Here is a 23,626-nt window from a genome sequence, read left to right on the forward strand (position 1 = left end):
GCTTTCCATGTAGTTCAGGTGGGATGCCAGGGATGTATGAGGCTTCATATCAAGTCGGAAAAATTCAATTAATAGACCATACTTAGACGACTTTGATTGTGCACCAAATAGGGTATTCAATTTATCCCAAGTGTCATGGGACGTGTCACAGGCATCCACATGATGGATGTAGCTGTCATCCAATTCCAGTTTGATGATGGCTTGTGCCTTGTCATCATTCTTCTACCAAGTAACTGCAAGGTCCGTATCTCGGGGTTTCTTCTCTTTGCCATTTGTGATGGCCCAAAGACCTTCTTCATCAGGATGAGCTTGATGCGGGTTTGCCAAGTGTGGAACCCGACTCCTTTGAATCGAGCATTTGGAGAGTCTTTTCCCATGTTGAGGTTGCAAGATCAGCAACAAATCAACACCAGAATTCTGAGATTTTATCAGTAGAAGAGCAGATTGCAATGTGTCAAGAGACACAATTAATGACAATGTGAAAACACACTATGTCAGTGTTGATGTTGAGCTTGATTCTTCTTGTTCGGGATCATTCGATCATTCTTCAATCTTCTTAAGTCCTTCCCCTCCTTGATTTGATGCTGGGTCAATGGATTAGAGTGGGCTTTAGCTTGGTTTAGTGTCAGGAGTGAGAAAAATGAGGAAAAAGAAGCTTGAGAGATTTTGGCTATGGCTGACAGTTTAGGGTTTCAGATAGGGGCCTGGTTTTTTGCAGATTGCCGGAGCTATGGTTGATCATTTCCAAAATTTTTTTTATGGAAATGAAGCTTACTTCAAGCTCTTCAAAAGCCCTATCCTCCTCGTCAAGATCGCGGCTTGTATGGTGCGCGCAGAGTGGACGAACAGGCACGACGCAGTTTTGGGCAGCGATGTCAAATGTCTGCAATGCCAGGGCTGTAGATCACCAATGTGGTCAATTTTTGTGCCAGGAGGGAGCACCCTAAGTAGAGGAAGATATGTCTAGAAGAAAGTTCATGAAGATATGCTCTATAGAGAGAAATATGAAGGCTCTATGGAGGGTATGTCCTGCAGGTCACAGTTGAAGACTATGGCAGTGACTGGGAATTTTCACAATGCTGAGCTTCAGATAGCCAAATGTCATAGATTGATATGATATAGGGAAGCTTTGTGAGTTGGGGAATACTTTTCCAGAAGGAAGCTCCAAGAGATTTGACCTGTGGAATGAGATATAAGCAGCTCAATCTGACAGGGTGTTGCTGGCTATGGCTGCCATGGAAGCTTAAGTGAGGGTAGAGTTGGGAGATGAAGTTAAACACTCGAGCTGAGCTGGATAGAGATTGTGAGAAACTGAGAGAGCGGAGAGAGGACCTGAAACATGCTAATCCATGCTCAACTGTGATCTGATACCATGTTGAGAAACATGCGGGATCTAGAGCATGGCAGTGAGTTATGGTGGATGGAAGGAGAAGTGTGGACTCATGATGGAGAAGACAAAGACACTGTTTGTTACACAAGTGAATTAGGTTCCAAGATTGAGACTTGGACTCATAAACACAATCTTGTGTATGTGGACAATGACATTGACACTTCACTGAAAAGAAAAGAGTACTATCATTGCATTAAGAAAAGGAAGCAAGTACAATGCTTTATAGGAAAGTAGGAAACTGCAGTAGGCACCATTGTGCATATGGGATAGGTTAGCCTGCATGTCCTTGACCCTGAAGCTCCATACAAAGAGGCTATTTAGTGAGTGTGATTGCTAATTCTCAACAACATGTATTTTAGAAATTATCTCCAATATATTATGGATCAATCATAAAACAAAATCCACTACAGATGAAGTTAAAGATACATTAGGGCCTTAAATATCTCAAAAAATAAAGATATTATTTTTCTAGATCTTACTTGATCTCTTCTTACTATTTCCAACAATATGTAATCACTTACCCTTTTAATAGTTACTATTTTTGACAAATTTTATTTATGATAAATAATATTAACATTGGTAGCTTCATTTACCTTTGACAACAACATTCATTTTTGGGAAGTGTTGTTTTGAGTAATTCCTATTTTTGGTAGTCACTAAAATCTATTAACATTTCCCCTCTCCTAGATGAGTGCTAGTGCATTGGCACTTGTCATTGGAGGTAATTTGTTGAATCATGTATTGTAGTTATGGAATGCTAGGGCTTGAGTGGTGGATTTTGATGGAGGAGCAATGGTTGTTATTAAAGGTACGTAGCTCATGTTGTGAAAGATAACAAATGCAATTGGCCTTTCTTGCTACGTGGAAGTTTAGGTAGTGGTAGATGAATGAGATTTGCCAAAGATCATGTCATTGTTGATGTTGGTTCACTTTATTATTGAGTTCTTCTATAATAAACTTGAATTGAAGGGTTAGGAAGGAGAATCTATAAGGGGAAGAAGGAATTGTGTTTAGAAATAGAGGTGAAGAATTACGCTTCTCCACAAGCTATGATGCCTCTACTATTAAAACCTCATATGTGGTCCCTTCCTAGGGGAAATGATAGTTTCTTTGCACATAGGATATATATTATTGGATTATAAGATAGATCTAACACTAGATAGTAAGCTAAAACTCCCTAAGTATGTCTTGCATCTAAGGATCCAATCCATGTAGATATTCTAGATCAAATGATATGGAGTACACATGCTTAAATAGGAAATAGCTTCTTTGGTTGCTTCTTGTTTAAGGTTGTCATTGTACCAAGGTAATCTCGCTAGTTGAGGGATAAAATATTATCATTGTTAACAAAAAAGGAACTATAAATAAGCTTATAAGAAAACAAAATATTTGATAAGTGAACATGTGAGTTTAATCCAAGTAGTAGTTGAAACATAGCTTCCCATTATAAATAACCCCCATGTGAGATGTTAGTTTAGGACATGAGAGATCTTTGCATTCTAAGGTGCATTTTCCTCCTTTCGCTATGGTAGTCCCATTCCTTGGCACTAGGGTGGGTGAATAGGTCATAAGGAAAGAAAGACATGGTAGTCCCATTCCTTGGCACTAAGGAAAGAAAGACATGTGTTTCAAGTGTTACGTCTAAAATTAGGAAAGAAATACCTTCCTACACATTTTTTGCCCTTGATGTGCCCTAAGTATGTGTGGGATAAAAGAAAGTAGCCAGGTGGTTAGAAATGGAGCTAGCCAATTAAGGCCATTAGAGCATCTCTAACGTGAGAGCCCCTAGATGTGATGTTGTGATCATGGATAAACATTTTTAGTATGTTTCCTTTTTTTCCTTTTGTTTCTCTATTTTTTTTGTCATACAACATCATTATATCAAGTTTGCATCCCTTACATGGGATTGAAGTTTAAAGGCTTCAAATTAGCTCTCAACCAAATTATATGCACATAAGCATGTAGGAAGGCATGAGAGTTAAGAAGAGACAATGATTTAGGTTTGAAATCTTGATGATGTTATTACTGCCAAACAAGAACAAAGCTCAATAGATATGTTGTTGATTAATATTATTGAGTTGATTGAAAAAGTGTGGGGTGATTCTTCTTGAGAAAGTTCAACTTTGGAGGATGCGGGTTATCAAGGTCAGAGTTCTCTTGAAAAACTTATAGAGTTAGAATGAATTGATGGGTTTGGATGAATATCATGAAGACTGGATATTCTAGTGATTGGAGTTTTCCACCCTAGAGACCAAGGGTTGGAGCAATCAAGAGGCCCCTTTATTGTATTTTATTTGAGTGCTTTCAAGCTTTGTCACCTACAAAGTTATGTTATGTTCTTTGTATTTGTAGTCACTAGATTAAATCTACAAAGTGTAAGCATATCATATACTTATGAATCAAAAATTAATAATCCTAAAGGCATTTAACATCACAATGGTTTGTGTTTTCAAAATCCTCAACTAGAGACACTAAAGTTGTAGTACTCTCCTGATCAATTACTATCTTCATACCCAATATGGCCCTCGAATAGCTCTCCACACAACACGTTTCAACTCTCTCACATCACACACACACACACACACACACACACGCATGACATATGTATACATATATGCATATGCTTTGCATAGGCATCACATAAGCTACACCTACCCATCACATAGGCTACACATAAGTATGCATATGGATAGGATGGTATATTCGTACACATATGCATGGCATAATATATACATAAGCATGCAAATATGTGTGAAATCGGCATAAACATACATATACATATGGTATGCACATATGCATATGCATAGACATAGGTATAAGCTAGGATAAAATTAGACATGATATAGGCCATACATAAGCTAGCCATGCATAGGCTAGGCTAGGTAAGGCATAGGTGTATGTTAAGTATTAGGGTGTGCTTGTCCTTAGCCTTCACCATGCCAAGCCTAGACAATGCTTATGCCTAGCCTACACATGGCCTCCACCTAGCCTATGCCTACAACTAGTCTATTCTAGAGTTAGCCTAGCCTACACATGGCATGAGCTATGAAGAAGCTATGTGACATTTGGCCTACACATGGTGTAGGGATAGACTACACCTAAGTGTAGCTTATGTTTAGCCTACACATTACATAGGCTATAATTATGATACACCTATGTTTAGGCTATCATAGCCTACATTAGGTTTATGGCTACACATACATCATTTATGAAATCTAGACTAGCCTATGTTTACTAATATATCTTACACTTACATGTACTATACACTTATATTTGCACAAATTCCAAGGAGTACCCACAACTTGGTGAATCAACAAGTGAAGTACACTTTGTGGTATACCCATCACAACATATATCACAATTCTCCTATGGTTATGGGTTTGTCTCACTCTCACACCATCTCAATAGCACAAAATCAAACACAACGCTCCCCTTAGCCTCTCTCATCCCCAATGCCCATGCCTATGCATATGGCTTGGAAAACTTCACTAGACTAGATTATAATGAATAAATACAATCAAAATACATTTAATGAACAAAAAAAATAAGAACAAACAAAAGAACAAAAGGTCAAAGGAATAAAAGAACATAGATCATGTTTAAATCGATAGGTATCTATACATTTATTCTATAGAACAACATGTTTAGGGCCATCATGAGTGATAGACACATTTATTTTGTAGAAAATATGTGATATAATCAACACACATGTAACATAATTCTAACCCCAAAGAAGAAGCCCTAAAGAAATAAGGGTGAAATCATAGTAAGGTGGTACCAAAATAGGTTGTTCGAGACATGACTAGAAAAGGGAGATACTAGTTGTAGATAAGTTCATGGTTAGAAGGTTAAGAAATAAAGCTTTGGCACCTTGGAAATTTTTTATACATTTTTAAAAAACCATGCATTAGTCCACTTATTAGTGATTCTTTTCATAACTATTTAGTAGTGGTTCAATAATGACTTCAAGTTACTCTCTCTCCTATAGTATCTCTCTCCATTAGGGGAGATTTGGACTCAAGTTTGGGTGTTGTAAGAAATCCCACCTCATCATAGAGAGAGGTAATTCAAAAACCATTGAAAATAGCATAGCATTTTGTTTAATTAAGATTTTCTATTTTCTTCAAAATTCATAAATTAGCACAAATCTTTTAAGTTATCAATTACCATTAATTAAGAGTCTAAAAGTTAGTACATGGAAAATAGACTAGTCAATGCTTAGAATTTGATGGCTTATATCTAGATCAATTTGAAATAATGACACACTTCCTTTTCATAAAAGTTTGAGCAAAAATACCATGCCAAGGCTTGAGCTATCCTTTGACATGTTACATTTGACACATTCTCATTTCTTCGAAGCAACTTAAAGTAATTCTAAGAAGCTTGTGAGGATGGCTTCAGCTAAATCAACATCACACAGGGAGATGGACGGGACCTAATCATCATCAAAGAGGTACAAGAGAGATGCATATCACCTCCATAGTATGCTTGATATATGTAGATGTTTGAGGAGATGGTTGGATCTATATTAAAGAGGCATAGGTGGGATGCATATTATCTTCACAATGATCTTGATCATAAGTATGAATCCTTAAGCAAGAAATATAAATATTGTCTTTTGTCTTTTGCTTCTAAAGAAATATTAGGATTATGTAATGTAACAAAAAGCTTTTAGATATGCAAGATATGAAGCTACAATAGGGCGGTATAAAGAAGAGGATACATGCAAAGAAGTAATATATTTTCTAAATCTCTTTTGATGCTCATTATTTCTATATCTCAAATCATTTTCCTTTACACCTGATTGAAATTGACAATGGATTTTTGAGAATACATCCATCTATTCACTCAAAAAATATCAATGCACATATATTAGAATGTTATTGAGTTTGTCAAAGTAACAAATCCTTAGAGAAAAAAATCTTATTTATTGGATTTTTTCTTGTACAAAAGGTTTAGTTGTATCAAACAAAGAGTGTAATATACTTAACTAGACTAACCTTAGGTTTCAAAGTGATCAACTAATTTAAAATGTATCGAATTCTTTGATAGCACAATAGATACAATCATATCCCTTGATTTCCAAATGAATATAATAGTATATCAATTTGATCAACTCACTGGATGGAGAAACCATGGTATTAAGCTCATTCATATTACTTAGCCATATGAGATGCAATGGAGTGTAGAAAGCTAATATTCTAGATGGCTTATATTAATGAACTTATAGAAAGATTACTCAATAAAGCAATCTAAAATAAAGTAATGCAACACTTAAAGAGACAAGCAATGAGGGAATCATGGTAGAAATCTAATGTAGTAATTAAACATCCTTAATATATTGTGGAAATGGAGTATTTGTACTTAAACCTCCCTTCTATTTATCATTTTCATATCCAATAAAGGTATCACCATGTACCATAAGCTACAAAATCTCTTGATACAATTAATTGTATTGTAAACTTTTCTAAAGTTCTCATGGATACTAAAACATTTACAATTAATTACACTATATATACCAAATTTATCACAATATAATTTATTATACCAAAAACATCACTCCATATTGAAATACTTTGTTTCTTAACCTTAATGGATGAAGGATTCAAAGGATCTTGTGATATTCTCACTCTATCCCCATATGAAAAATATTCAATTTACACTAGATGATTTCAAGCTCTATCTCAGTAAAAAGGTTGATCTCATAATAGGATACACTATGATATTTCTATGTTGAGGCCCTTGTATTAGAATAAAATTGATATCCTTGATGTTAGAATCTATCATCATTCTATAGACACCTATCAATGGCCATGGTATTATACTAGTTGATAGAAGAAATAGAATAGCCTCTCAAACTATTGTAATAATTTCCTATATCTTAATAAGATCCATCAACATATACACATGGACAATTATATATCAATCATTCCCCCTTGTTTTTTGATACTTATTAAAATAAATAAGGATCATACCCATAATACAAAGAAACACACAAAGATATAAAGAAATAAGAAATGTACAAAAGAGAAACAACACAATGTGAGGGGGGCCCTAGGCTAGCATAATGCAAGGGCCCCTCCTCAAGGCTATCGATGAAGGGGGGGAGGAGGGGGGATGGGCTATGACCACACAATGTGAGGGGGGCCTTGGGCTAGCATAATGCAAGGGCCCCTCCTCAAGGCTATCGATGAAGGGGGGAGGAGGGGGGATGGGCTATGACCACACAACTCAAATGGGGGCCTTGACATTATCAAGTCACCCCTCCTCAAGTTGTGTAGATTTTTCGGGACCTAAAACAGGTCCGTGACACTAGCTCTAAGCACTAGCCGTGCCTCTCTACACTCAAAACAACACACCCCTCAGCCTCGTGGCCAGGAAACATCATATTGGGGAATATGGGGAATTCCTACAAGTTTGGGACACATGGTCAAAACTTTGGATTCTCCATAACTTGAAGACCATTACTCCAAAATGAGCGCTTTATAGCTCTTTAGATCTCATTTTTCAAGTGCTTTCCAATGATAGGTCATATAACATGGTTTTGAGAAACTTACCAACATGTTATCTACGTTCCCTCTTTTTTAGTATTCAAAAATGGGAATTGGGAATTTCCAAATTCACTAATATGGTGTTAGGAGTGTTTAAGGGACACACGGACCTAATTGCTATCGTGAATCTCGTGTTTGTTTTGAATTGTAGTCCAACAATTAAGCCTTCCCCACTCTCCTTAGAGGGAGTCCCTACATATAGATTGGTGTCAAACACCTTGTAACACAAACAAAAGGAGGCACCCCTCAAGTGAAATGCCGTGGCCCCATTGCACCTCTCCTACACCTCAAGGATTAGCCCCTTGATGCACCGCTAATACAAATAACACAGACGTCACTAGATCCACTCTTATTTAAAAGGTTCCAGGAGATAAGATATTTCCTCACTTAATAGTTTCCCAAGGAACCCGAACGCCTAAACCTATAGCTTAGGTTTCTCACAACTTAGCATGGGTCATAAGTATAAGAAACCAATTGCAATGCATTCAGGAATTACACCATGTGATATGCACAATGCAACTATGAATGCCATATGCTCAAACATTTTATGAATAATAAATTAGCATTGTGCAATGCAACAAACATTTCTTTCAATGGTTCCAACCTACACGTCATGCTGTGTTGCTAAGGGTTAGCACCAAGCATCCTCATGCTGCTTGACCCCTTGGCCATGAATCATTCATCATACCAAGGTCAAGCTCAATTACATCCACATCAAGTTATCCTCTCTTGAGCCTCTATTGGCTCATTCAAAGTCACTTGGTAGATATCTTTTGTAGTGAACCCCTTATTGGATTTGTCACTTGATGACGTCTCATAACAGATGGAGCATCTAGCGTATCAAAATCTGACAAAGATAAAGGAACTCTCTCACTCTGAGGAAATCCAAGATAGACATCTACTACTACACATCTAGCACCTCGACCAAAAATCAATCGCCCAACAGGTATGTCAACCTAACAGTCTGCTTGTAAGATCCATGGCTTGCCTAGCAATACTTGATAGCTAGGTCACCCTACAAACCTAATGCATTCTACATTGGCAATAGCCACATGGACTTTAGTAATGCAACCTTCGGGTTGTCTTAAATTATCATAATCCATTTGGAGGATCGTGGAGGCATCTTTTTTTATTTCTAATGCTAGTCTCTCCATCAATTCTAAACTCATAATGTTGATAGAGGATCTTGTGTCCACAATAGCATGGTCCACTAATATTCCATTAACATATGCTGCTACCCTTGGACAATGCTTTTTAGCATGCTTAAACCAATCATCTCCTACTCCTGCTATTCCCAAGGGCTCAACGATATAGCCAGTGCATAGAATCTTCTTAAATTTCATGCGCACTCATGGAGACAACTTAAACAATTGTAGAAGATTTACATCTGGCTTAACTTCACAAAGAGAACTTATTAAATCAAATTCATGATAACCAGCAAGAGCTCACTTTTCTTGCCATACCATTCACTCCTTTGGTCTTTGAATTGGCTTTGGTGCTTCTTTCTTAGGAAGAATGAAATGGTGTATGAGATTGAAAAAAAACTCATTATCTAATCTCCTCAATTGTTCAAGAGCCTCTTTGTTTCTCTGTCAACAAATTTGTCCCCAAAAGTACCTAAAAATGTTTTACACTGAGATTTTTTAAGAATAAGATAAGACATTAAAACAAATAAAATTTTCCATATTTACTGTAACAATAGATCTCTCCTTATTGATTGACAAGCATTCTCTCTCTAAAACTAAAAGGCCCAAACATGAGTCCAAATCTCCCTTAATATCTTCTTTGTGTTTGCTTAGAAAGTCAATAGGAGGTATCTTGCTCTCTCTATGATTAGCGGTGCCTAGTAATCAACAGAATGAGGAGTTCAGCTTTGTTTATAGGCTACATGTGAGATTAGTGAAGAGGAGAGGAGGAGGGTGATTGGAAATGTGGCTAGGTTACATATGAGGTCAGTGAAGAGAAGAGGAGGAGGGTGATTGGAAATGTGGCCAAGTTCTTTGCCGAAGAGACTTTTGGTATGGATGAAGTTGGCAATTGATAGAATGCATATGTTCATATTTGAGAGTATAAAGTCAAAATATAGAAAGAGTTGATAACAATTGTATTGTTCCTTTTAGCTCATACCTCTTATCTTGCCCTTGCATAAATTGTAGCATTGTTTCAAAAGTCATAGGGGTTTTGGCTCCCTTCAATGCAACATTTTGAGCTAAAGAATAAGTAAAACAATCATGTATACAAGTGAGTTAGGTACGTATAACAATTAATCGGATGATGATATATTATCACTTTGCTTTGGAATGAACCATTCATAGAAATTAGGGCTATATTGCAAAATGCATAGGTATCAAGAATGTGTGGTACATTGACAAGGTAGAACACATATGCAATGATATCTACCATGCTTTCTTGGCCTAGTTTGCTTCTAGCAATGTGCATCTCTTCTTTTGCGATGATTTTATCAAGCAAGAAATATTGTAAGATTGGTCTAGCAAGCTTCATACCTCATACGCTAGCAAGTACTTTGAGAGTGAAGTTAGAGCTCTATACATTGGATTATTCTTGGACTTGCATATCCCTCTATTTTCTATTCTATTCTTACACTTCCTCAATGGTTTTGAGGCAAAGCACTATGTGGAATGTGGGAACCAAACAATGTTCCACATTTCTTCCTTGAAAATAAGTTTCTAGGTGCTCGTTGTACTACTTGCACTAGGGTGTTCTTACTCTTCCCACTTGAGAAACTCCATGTGTTCCTTAGCTAGGATGTTGGCATTGGCCTAGGCATAGACATAGGCAATTATCATCAATTTACCATTCAATTGTTTGAGGCATTTTGCTATTATTCAATTTTTATTTTGAGTTATTTCCTCTACCATTTTTTTTGACATTTCTGATCGTGAAGTTCGGTTTTAAGTTAGTTGGAGGATTGGCTCAAGTTGAACATGACTTACTAGCTATTGAGTCAATGGTGCTTGTTGTGTTGTAGCTAGTGTCATGTGCAATTTTTTCAATAGGTACTATGTAGCTCTTCATCCAAATTGATTTTGTCACACAAGGGATCTTTCTCAACTAGTTCAATAGGTTTAAAACCATGACAGTCAATAGCACTTTCAGAGATATAGAGGCAACATATTATAAATCATACATTGAAGTCTAGAGCACATTCTTTGCTCAATAGTTATTGTTAGGTACCTACCAATTCTAGCTTCTTCATTTTCGCTTTAGATATATGCTCATGGCTTCCACCATGCTTATTTGATCATGCAAGCAAATATGCTCTTGCTCTCGCCATGCCAATGGTCTTTCTAAAAGCTTCTTATGTTCTTCGATTAGAACTCCAATGTTGGCACAAACATATGTGTGAGCAAGATATGACATTGTATTATCTAGTTCTTGGTGGCACTTAATTAGCAATTGATTCTCTTTTTGTACTCTCTCTTGTGCCATCTTCCTGAGGGATCTCTTAATCAACTTAGGCTTCAAATTCACTCGAGCTTTTGGTTGAGAATGATATATCTTGTGAATCATTAGGCCATTCTCCTCTTTGCTGTGCACATCTTGTATCTATTTGTGGTACTATAGTTCTAAAAGCTTCTTCTTTATTATAAGAGTGACAAGTTGGGTTGCAACCAAGGATTGTGACTATGTGGATTCCACTTCAAAATTGGAAGCAGTAACTAGTGAGTAAGTGAATGGGTCAATCTTGGCAATTGAAGGTGTTTTCACACTTTGATCCTCAAACTTATTGGAAGAAATATTTGTCTTGGAAATTATAGACGTGTTTTTTGCACATTAGTAAGAGGTTGCTGATCTTTGAGTGTTTTCTTTTTTGTCCCTTTGGGAACCTTTTTCTTGGAATGGGCAGCTACATTATCTTCTATTGTTGGATTTATGATTTTGGAATGAGTGATAAGGGTTCTTTGTTTTTAGGATACTTCAAACTAACTCTCCATTAATGCTTCTTTTTCTGAGAGCTTTAGATGTTGTTGTAATGAACCTAGTAGCTTTGGTATAACCTTTTGGCCTGGGAGGATTCAAACTAAGTGGTTCTCTCTTGCCTTCTTATGCCTTGAGGTAGTTGCTTCAATACTCTTTGGACATCCTCATCACTAGGTCTTTTTTTTGTATGAAGTAGGCTACTTGCCCTCCCTTGGAGAAAAGACAAAGTTGCCTTTATTGAAAGGAGTGATCAACTTGCAGGTTCAAGTGTACTTTGGTGTATTACATGTCTACTTTACATTTGGTTGCACACTTGACAGGTCTTCCCCAATATCTTCTTGATTTGGGAGCACATAGGACATGAGGGGCATGCTTTCAATCTCTGTGGTTAGGAGTTTTTTTGCATTTGCCTAGGAGGTAATAGGGTGATCCTCTGTAAGGTTTGATAGCTACATTTGCAGGGATTAGTTCATATTGTCTAATGTTAGTCCATTCTTCATAAGTCAAGATTTTTTCATTTGAACCTTTGTTAATAAGAGTATCAATGATGAGCTCTTGCTTGACAATTAACTTGACCCCAATATATGCTAAATGTATTAGCTCTTTGTGTTCTAGTGCTATCTTTTTGACTTTTAACTTTTGGATATTAAATTGTGTAGACTTGATTAGGGTGCTCTTAGGATGCGAATGGAAGCCTTGCATGTTGGACAATCATTTGGGACCCATGAAATAGGTACTCTTTCTTGATACATATGAGTGATGCCACACTCAATGCATTTTAGGTTAACCTTTGTGAATACGTTGGAGTCTCCTTTCGATCCTCTAGGTGTGGCCTCGGCTCTTTTTTTGCTAGCTCCATCATTTGATCAATGGATGCTTAGATGGGAACATATGTCTTTGTTGTTGTTGATTCCTAAGATTTTAGGACTCATAGACTTTGTAATATCTAGTCCACTATTAAGCACATCAAAAGAGTGTCAAGTCTAAATAGCCAAATGAAAACCTCTTTGACTCTATTGCGTGCTCTAGTCTTATTTGTATACTTGTTCTCTCTCGAATCTCAAGGCTTGTCAATTCTTCCACTAAGGGAGTTTTGAGGTCTCAAAAGTACATTTTAGGATGAAGAGAGGAAGTGCTTTGGACCAGTAGAAGTAAGGCCATTGTAAGAGAACTCCAATTTTTGAAAAATCAAAAAGTCATTAAAAAAAAAGACATAGATATTAATAGTTACAATTTTTTTCTTTGAATATCTATTGTTTTATCTTATGTAATTGCAACAAATTATGGTAACCTTTATATTAATGGCATAGGGTCTCATCCACATAACCTTAATGACATGATCATGATTGAATTTAAATTCAAGTCACAAAAAAGGTTAGTGCTTCAAACCTCCCTCCCATCTTTTTTCCTCCTTTGACCTCTCTCTCTCTCTCTCTCTCTCTCTCTCTCTCTCTCTCTCTCTCTCTCTCTCTCTCTCTCTCTCTCTCCGGCCTTGGGAGACTTCCACTCGGTGCCGATCACACCTTTCTCAGTTTCTCACTTCTCACCTCATTACCATCACCACCTGCAGATATCATACCCCACATGCATACTACCACACACTTCACTCATGAGCTCTCACATGTTTACTCACAGCATCTGGAGGAGCACATCACGTCACTTGATCCATACGCACCCCTTGATACACTGACCACTGATATCACACGCATTCTGCATGATTCTGCTACACTCAGTTTTCCACATCACACATACACGCACCCCCCTCGGACCGGTACCATGCCACAGAACAGGTGGTATGATGATGAGTGCAGAGATCTACGTCGACAGCTACGCGATTTGGAGGCCAGAGGAGAGATCACACACAGACAGGCGTAGAGACGCATGCACCGCTTGACCCACCGTAAAAAGCGGGAATGGGAGGAGGAGAGATATTGGGATATATACCACCTTCTTATGAGCAGAGATTGTGCAGAGGCATGGAGGTAGATCAGAGAACCACGCTCACCCACACCGATACATGACCCTGCAGTATGGCATGGATACGCATAGAGTTTATATCATGTACCCGCACAGCCGCTGATACCCACACCATGTACACCGAGACCAGGTATTTCATCCTTTTTCACCACTAATATGGTGAAACATGCTATCTCACGGTTACAGCATGGCCGCGCTCGAGACCAGTTTGATCTTCAGGCAGAGCATATTATATATGGCAGAGACACATTGGCTCCACTCATTGCTCACCTCTTCAACCGTGCATTGTCTGAGGGGTTCCCTGACTTGTGGACAGAGCATACCATTGTACTTATCCACAAGTCAGGGGATCCTATGGATCCTAACACGTATAGGACCATCATGATTGGGCCAGTTTCGGCCAAACTTTATGGCACGGTGATGGAGGAGGAGCTCAGCACGCTGGCAGAGAGAGAGTGCATGCGCGCACCCGGACAGGCAGGGTTCAGACGGGCATTTTCTACCATAGACCACATCTTCACTCTCCGTTGTCTGATCGACCAAACACGAGTGAAGAAATAGAGATTGTATTGTTGCTTTGTGGATTTCTGCAAAGCCTTTGACACGGTTCCGAGAGAGAGGCTTTTCAGACGCCTACTTGATCTGGGGGTGGATGATGACATGATGTGGGGTATTTATGCACTATATGAGCGGGTCACTGGCAGAGTCAGATGTCTGGGAGGTATATCAGATCCCCTTGTGAGCACCATTGGTGTGAAACAAGGATGCCCACTCTCACTGACTCTATTTGGGCTATACATTGATAAGATAGCAGAGTTTATTCAACAACGAGCCAGTGGAGGTATAGATCTCAGTGGAGCCACAGTTCATATCTTACTATATGCAGATGACATTGTGTTGGTCTCAGATTCAGCTCAGGGATTACATCAACATTTATTAGCATTGGATGATTTTTGCATATAGAGAGGCATGACAGTGAATCTTGGTAAAACCAAGGTTCTTATATTCCATACATCGGCTCAGATACGCAGACAGAGTATTTTCATGGCAGCAGGAGGGAGTATTGAGGTCACTGGATCATATGTATATTTGGGAGTCACCTTTACAGCAGCTTCAGGGATTTTCTCGATGACACAGGCAACTCGTGACCGCCTCACTAGAGGATACTCAGCATTGGCTCTTATGGAGCGACAGTGTCATCAGGCACATTTCGAGGAGCCCCGCACCAAGGGGTGGCTCTTTGATACTCTAGTCACTCCAACACTGATGTATGGAGCAGCTATATGGGGGCCAAGCCTTGCCGATTATGTATGGACATTGATGGAGAGACCTCAGGTGATCATGATATCTAGATTGATTCGCAGCAAGGCCTCAGTCCCACATGACATTGTGCGAGCAGAGCTTGCCACAATGCCCATGCTAGTAGAGGCACTATTTCAGACAGTCTGCTTCCTACATAGATTTCAAGATATGGACAGAGATCGCATTGCATACAGAGCATATATGGCATCTCAGGAGATGGCTCGAGCGGGGGATACCACATCATGGTATGCACAGACTAGAGCTTGGTTTGACAGACATGGGCTGGACATTGATAGACTCCCACCTCTTCTATATGATACTCAGGCTCCCACTTACACCCTCTCTCTCTCTGAGAGGAACAGAGTCATCAGACAGGAGATATGGCATATTTATATACAGAGGACATGGGTCAGCCCTGCACAGCCACTGCCATCGAAGATGGCACATTATTGTACACAGTTCTTGAGCATATCAGAGCAGGGATTCATAGAGATTCCGAGATATATGCAGATCTATATGCCACATCGATTGAGAGTTCTTATTGGACAGCTCAGGGTATCATCACATCAGCTTATGATTGAGAGTGGCAGAGCCAGTGGCATCCCACGGGAGGAGAGGATATGCCCTCTTTGCAAATCAGAGGTGGAGAGTGAGGAGCATTTTGTTCTCAGATACCCAGCATACTCAAAGTTGAGATCTAGATACACATTGAGCAGCTCACTTCAGGGATGTATGACTGATATGGATCAAAGATCATTTGGCCATTTTCTGGGAGAGGCATGGCACATTAGAGAGCAGAGCACATAGCGGGTCCCAGTCAGAGAGGGGCCCACCCAGACGACTATTACACAGTTCTTTCAGACAGACAGAGTGAGAGCTATTGTGCCAGCCTCCAGCCAGACCTTCGGGCTCACACTATAGCAGGCTGAGGACTAGTGTACCCGACGCCGCACGAGGATCCGTGGGTTTCGGTCCCCATAGCCACACCGACAGGAGATCCGGAGGATTCTTGATCTACATCGACAGCAGACTGAGATCTGACGACACTCGACACATTGGATCTCAGACCTCCAGTTTGCTCTTTCTCCACCGCCGATGTAGCACATCCTGCATCCAGGAGGGATCACCTGCTATTAGCGACTTCCACGATTGCTACTACATCCCATGATAGTATATCTCCCTGCATCTGTTACATATACACATCGCACCACTTTATCATAGCCGACAGTTGTTCCCCTATCACAGCCGACATTTGTTCCCCTTTTGTAGCCATTATCTGGAGTACCAGAGCTACATACGCACATACACATACACGACACTTATCACACTCACAACACCGTATTTTCAGTTTCCAGTTTTTAGCTTTTCATTCAGCACTTTTATTTTGGATAGCTGGACCTCATCAGTTGTATCACAGTTTGTCTCATAGGCCAGTTTTGGTCTTTAGAAGACGTTAATATAACTTTCTTTCTTTCTCTCTCTCTCTCTCTCTCTCTCTCTCTCTCTATATCTTTGTGCTATGGATCCCCATGCACTACTCTTGGTGGTTGAGTTGCAAAGGAGGTATGGTTTGGTAAACCTCCTTCATATGCACACTTGTGAGTCTTTTGCCATATTCCCAAAGACAAGTGCAACAATTTGGATCCTAAGTATTCTAGATTCACCTTTCTTGAATATAATGATGCATGTGAGATGGACTATTGTCCTTGGGTTCCACAAGCTAAGAAACTTATATGCAGCCATGATGTCATGTTTCATGAAGCTAAGATGCATAAGAAACCTGAGCAGGTTATTGAGGTTCGCAAGGTAATCTTTAGAAGGAACCTCATGTTACTATATATCCAGTCCCCATTTGATAGCTTGTAATTGCTGTTGATACTCGAGTGGCTCAAGATTTGCATGTTGTGGAGGATCACATTGATGATGGATAAATAGGATATGATGTACTAACTCCATAACCACTTTTGTGACATCTTCTAGAGCCTTGCATCCTCTTGATTGTTATGTGCCCTCTATGGATATCTCAAGATAATAGTTTTCTAATTAGTCCCTTACTTTTAAGCAGGTTATGTGTTGAGGTGACAGCTTTTCTTGGGAGATGGATATGTAGTGTGAGTTTGACTCATTGTAAAAAACCATACTTGGGATTTGGTTTCCTCGCCTAGTGAAAAACATGCATTGCAATGCAAGTGGGTATATAAGCTAAAGAGCACCCTTACTTGCCCTAGGCCAGCATATAAAGCATGTTTGGTTGCAAAGGGTTTTAAATAAGAAAATGGAGTTAACTTTGATGAGATTTTCTCTTCTTTGGTCAAAATGACTACCCTTCACTTGGTTTTGGCTTGGGTTGCGCAGTTAGATTTTGGACTTGTATCAAATGGATATTAAGCTTGCTTTCCTCCATGGGGACCTACATGAGGACATTCATATGTAGTAGCCTAAGGGCTTTATGGAAAAGGGCAAGGAACACCTAGTGTGCAAGTTGAGGAAGAGTATTTATGGACTAAAGTAGGCACCTAGGAAATGATATCATAAGTTTGATGCCTTTATGCATTCACAGTCCTATTCCTGAAACATTGTGGATCCATGTCTTTACACAAACAAGGCTCGTGATGATAGTCTTATTATTTTGGTACTCTATGTTGATGATACTTTGGTTGCTAGGAGTGCTGATCATGAGCTAGATGATTTAAAGACTCAACTCAAGAAAAGATTTGAGATGAAGGATATGGGGCATGCTTCTCATATACTTGGTATGCATATTATACACAATTGCTCTAAGGGACTCCTCTACTTGTAGAAGGAGTACATTCATAGGATACTCAAGCAGTTCCATATGTAGGGTGGTGAACGTATTGGTACCCCTTTACCTTCTCATATGAAGGTCAATCAAGACAAAGGTTTCCAACCAGATGATGAGAGCGCTGAGATGGCCAAGTTTTTGTACGCATTCGTGGTTGGCAACTTAATGTATGCCATGATAGCCACTAGACCGAACATAGTATTTGTAGTGGAAGTTGTGGCTCATTACACAACAACACTTGGCCCTAGTAACATTGGGATGTCATGAAGGGTATCATGAGATAACTTAAGGGCACAATTGATTTGTGCCTTTGTTATGGTAGCCAAGATACTGGAGTCATGGGTTACACCGACTTAGATTATGCAAGCCATTCAAATAGTAGAAAGTCCACCTATGGCTATATCTTCACCATTTATGGAGGTGTTGTTTCTTGGATGTCTAGGGTGGAAAAATGCATTGCCTTTCTACTATCAAGGTTGAGTACATTATAGCCACTAAGGCTTGCACAAGGAGGCACTATGACTAGGTTGTCTAGTTTTGCATATCTTAATATTACTTCTATGTCTCTTACCTTGCATTTGGATTCTATGAGTGCCATCCAATTGGCACCCAATCTCGTCTTTCTTGCAAAGACCAAGCACTAAAGGTGTGTTATCACTTCATTAGAGAGGTGAATGAGGAAAATCACATAGAACTTGTCAAGATTTATACTAATGAGAGTCCTATTGATTTGGTCACTAAAAGTCTCCCAGTGGAATGTTATGGCTTCCTTAGGAGAAGATGATGTGGGTGCAGGATGAATTTCCTCATCCAATTTTACTCATATGTGCATATTGTACTTTTTCTCCTCACTCCAAACACATTTGCATTTAAGTGGGAGATTGCCTAGCTACCTATATTTATCTTGTATTTAGTGCTTGCACACTTGTAGACTACAAGTAGTAGCCTCCCATCATTGCCATCTTATTCCTTATTCTTTATTATGATAGAATAATAAAGGAAAAATAAGTCACACATTGGCACTACTAGAGTTTTCACACATTGGTCTTGCTCTCTTGAGTTCAAACCTTCATAGCTCTTGCTCTTTCTTTTGCTTTTGTTCTTCTCTCTCTCTCACTCCTATTCATCCTTTCACACATGTGCATGTGCATGCACACACACAAAAATCTACATAAGACAATGGATGATGACATGTATAACATTCATTTTTATTAAACAACATGGATACTATCTTTATCTTTCATTTTTTTATTTTTGCTTATGGACAATCCAATCATAGAATATTGCTATCATATTCAAGGCCAAGTCTTACATTAAAAAAACAAAATTATAAGAAAAATCTATTGTAGTTAGCAATCACCATAAAGTAATATTTCATATGGTTTGGAGATATAAGAGAGGCAAAGATAGATACTTTTCCATCTCTAATGGCAAATACACTTTCGTATGTAGTGATCATCACAATGGCTTTGACGAAATGAAATCTCAAAGTACATCTAACACATTTGAAAGATCCATAAAGCCTTTTTCAATGTACAAACTAACTAGTTGACATAAGCATGAGAAGCATTTGATCAAAGTAATTTGATGAAGTCAAATAATCAATGTGCACACTACAAGATATAGGCAACATACCGATGTTCAAAGCAATGTAAATGTTCATTAAAAAAATTGCCCCTGTCTTCGCTAAAAGTGTTGGTATAGGTGTCTCTACATATTCGTCGCAGATAGCGTTGCTATTTGCATCACAAAGGTGATGCAAATTGTGGTGCAAATAGTGACGCTCTATGATGCACATAGCGATGCGTGCAATAAATTAGCGACAATTATAGAGGAAAAAAAAAATGGTTGCAGGGTAGCAAGTTGCCTTGCCACCAATAGCACCATGTGCTGTATAATATTACGCAAAGCAAAGCAATTACATATTGGATACACAATTGTCATCAAGACGGGGTGGAAAAACTACTTAAGACCACACGACTGATAACTCATAAGGAGAGGAGAGAAAAAAAAACATGAAAATCTATCTATAAATATAAAAAAATGCGATTTTATATCAAGGATGATAAGTATATCTAAGGAATGCTACATGGAAGAGGCTTGCATAGATCACAAGACCAAAAAAGAAGATGTTGTGCACTCCACAAATCTAAGTACATGCTATAGATCCTCGCCATCTGAAAGCTCATCCCAATGCAAAGGAGTGTTGAACGGACTCTGCAAAATGAACAATTATATATTAGTCCACTATACATAATGCATCATAAAAAAAAACTAGTGACTACCAACAAGAAAGAGGATTGACTTACTAGGTTGTCGCGGGCGTACAATCTATCGATAAGTGCAGTGAGACCGTGCCTCTTTGCATATTGAGTCTTCGAACTTGTGGGATCACGGTTTGTGATGGAGTGCTGTAAAGAAAATAGAATTACATTGTTAGAAACAAATTGTCAGTACAAGTGATATTCCAAATAAGAAAGTGAGAAGAACCAAAAGAAGACTTACAAAGTCCTCCAAATAAGTCATGTGGCTATCACTCCCCAGATGATGCACGACCTCTGCCTTGAATCATGCCCTCCACGGCCTCCTGCTATTGCTGCCATCATCCTGGAGAATTTGTGGCCTCCTCTGTGAGTCTCTATCAATTCTCTGCGTCTAGCCACTTGAGCTTTGAGGCACCACTTTTGATTGCTTTGCGTGCGTCTGATTGTCTGTGTGACATGCATGCATGCATACACTCCATCATTCACCTAGTGGAAAACCTCTCTATTGCTGGAGGTACCGGAAACTCCTCATGCAAAGATGCCACTACATAGTCCTTCCTCCCCTTGGATATATTCTTCCAATGGTCCCCAAAACGTTGTACCTAAATACTTGTTGGCAAAAATCTCTCATGCGAGACATCACCCTCCTCCCCTCATCATTCATGATTACAACACATGTCTTGTCATCTACAAGATATCTATACCCTATTGGGATATGTCTAAGGTGTATCCTCTCCCACTTGCGACCATGCTCATGGGCATAACCAAGAGACCCTTGTACGTTTGGCATACTTGCGGGGGTAGTACCTCTCATAATTGCACCCATCGGGTTGCCACCTCTACGGACAGTTGAGTAGTGAAACCCAGAGTCACGTGAGTAGATGTCCCTATAGGTGTGACAAATCCTGGAGGTGACAAGTATTCACTAGATCAATGAGACAGAGACACTGCATCTGTGCCTCCACAACACCTAACCACCTAAGCCACCCTCTCTGGAACTACCCCAAGCTCATAGCATCCACATCTCCATAGCACCCACCAGAACCACTCCCTCCATTCGAGGCTAGTCTAGAGGGTCGATGTCGTATTGGAAATTGAAGCATCAGAGCATGCCGAAGTAAACCTCACAGAATAGCTTGATGATATCCATGATAGCTCCTGATCTACCATGTCTCTAAATCAGGCCATCTGATCTAAAGACATACATGTGAATATCTCTTGCAATTTCTCATCGATCATCTCTCTACTCTCATCTTGATCTCAGGGTATCATCAAAGGTAACCTGTACAGATAGAAAATGATATTAGAATAATCAATATAAGGATTTAGGTAAAGCATGATAATATAACTCTGAAAAAAAGGATGCTAATTAAAACACATATACTAAAGTACCCTTAAAAGTGAATCATCAACAAATTGAGCAAGTGGATGCAAATATGACCTGGCCTATGGCCCCATGTCAATCTCCTGGCACAGCTTTGTGTACACTGGAAGGTCTTCTTGGCCTCCTATCTCTTTGTCTACATTACACATGCTTGCCTATCTCCTCTATAGCTCCAAGCCCTCTTCGCCCTCCACCCTCCACAATATCGACCCCTCCACATGCATACTCTCCTCGTCTATGCTGTTGGGAACATTGCTTTCATCATATACTTGTGTACTCCGAACACTTGACAACACAACATACCACCATCGAGGTTATCAAGGATTTGGATAGAAGATTAACTATTCAATATCACATATAAGAGTAAATTAACATTTGTGATTGTTTCGCGTCGTGAAAAAAAAAAAACCAGATAATGCACATGTTCACAATGACTTGGCATGACAAATGCGTCATGCGGATTCGTCCACGGAACTATTTCTAGAAATCTAGATGGATCACACCGAATGGTTGCCCCAGCTCCTTCCAATACCACTTTAAACCACTGTACATTGAATATGATCATGGAGAAGCTAAGGTAAATTCATTGAGGTAATACTTTGCAAGTTCTCTAAATACTCCATCTCATCTACTACGGTATTTGGATCTGCGACTTGCCGTCGGCTCTCTTGCTTGAACTTTGCTATCCTTGGTGGAACACATTTTGTCAATGCGCTCAACATAAAAATGTCATCTGTGCAGTGCGACCACGCTGCACTGTAGATTTTGTAATGTACACCAAAATGGCTAGATTAACTGCTGCGTGTAAAATCTAGATAGGATGACAAATAAAGCATGCAATCACCTTCGAACTACATTCCCTCGAGAATTCCCACTTCTCAGTAGAGATCTCTACCCCTTCGCAAGAAGCTGCGATGATCAAAGCTCCATGTAACCACAGCATAGACATAAACCGTGGCATCTTCTCCATGCACTCAGAATATTGAATCAATCAATGGCATGTATTGCATTAGAATACAACTCACGCTTCTTTTTGGTATTTTTTGGGTTGCTCATACCTAGAGAGCCACTTCTCCATGGATGCATGATGCAACATACAAAAATGATTCACTTTCTCTTACATGGCAACATCCACCCTTTTTTCTACTCCATTTTCAACCATCACATCTCTAACTAGTCTATCATCGTCCTTTAGCGACCATAGTATACTATTGTTTGAATCCACCGTATGGTAGCCACTCTAAAATATGCACTAGTGATTCTTACACATCTTCAACCATACTACCTTTTGGCCAAGCTCATTGTTGCACAAAACACTTATTTAGGGTTTTCATGAAGTGCTAAAGAACATCCATCGCACATGGACGGGTCCCGCAATCTCCACGTCATCTATGCGATACACCAGGAGGAGAGCTTGTATTGTGAGCATGCTCGTGGATAGGTACTTCTCAAAGAGACAAACCATTTCCACTACTCCCTGCCTTGCAAATTCAATAGATGATGCCTTGATCTCCTTCTGTGAGATCCATTGCGCTAAATTCAACAACCTATAAATCACCTAATATATTTCTAGAATGAGGCATCATGTGATTGTGATTGGTAGTACAAATTGTTAGAAATGGAAAAGCATTACAAACATCGAGTAGATACTAAATAGCAAAATATTGAGGCTAGTTGCAATCAAGGTTAGGACATACCTAACATATCTTATGCCAATCATGGGATTTTAGCCTTGATAGTATAGCCGGTTGCCTTTAGAAAAAGCACACTTGAGGGAACGCATCATACCCGTCATCGGGGTGTGGATAGACCTAATAATTTGCTTCACAGTGCGCTCTTCTTTAGTGGATAGGATCCAAGGATAGCACAAGGTAATTGCAAGTGAGCATCAGTACTCGACTGTGGCCAAAGTGCTTCCATCTTGCCACGTCCTTCAAATCCATTTGTGCTCCTATAATGTCTCTCTTTCCTGTGATATGGTTCCATAATAAGCTTCCCACATTCTCAAAAATA

Source organism: Lygodium microphyllum, chromosome 9 (genome assembly GCF_053477565.2).
Source record: "Lygodium microphyllum isolate KBCC chromosome 9, Lygodium_microphyllum_v1.1.10, whole genome shotgun sequence".
Classification (NCBI taxonomy): domain Eukaryota; kingdom Viridiplantae; phylum Streptophyta; class Polypodiopsida; order Schizaeales; family Lygodiaceae; genus Lygodium; species Lygodium microphyllum.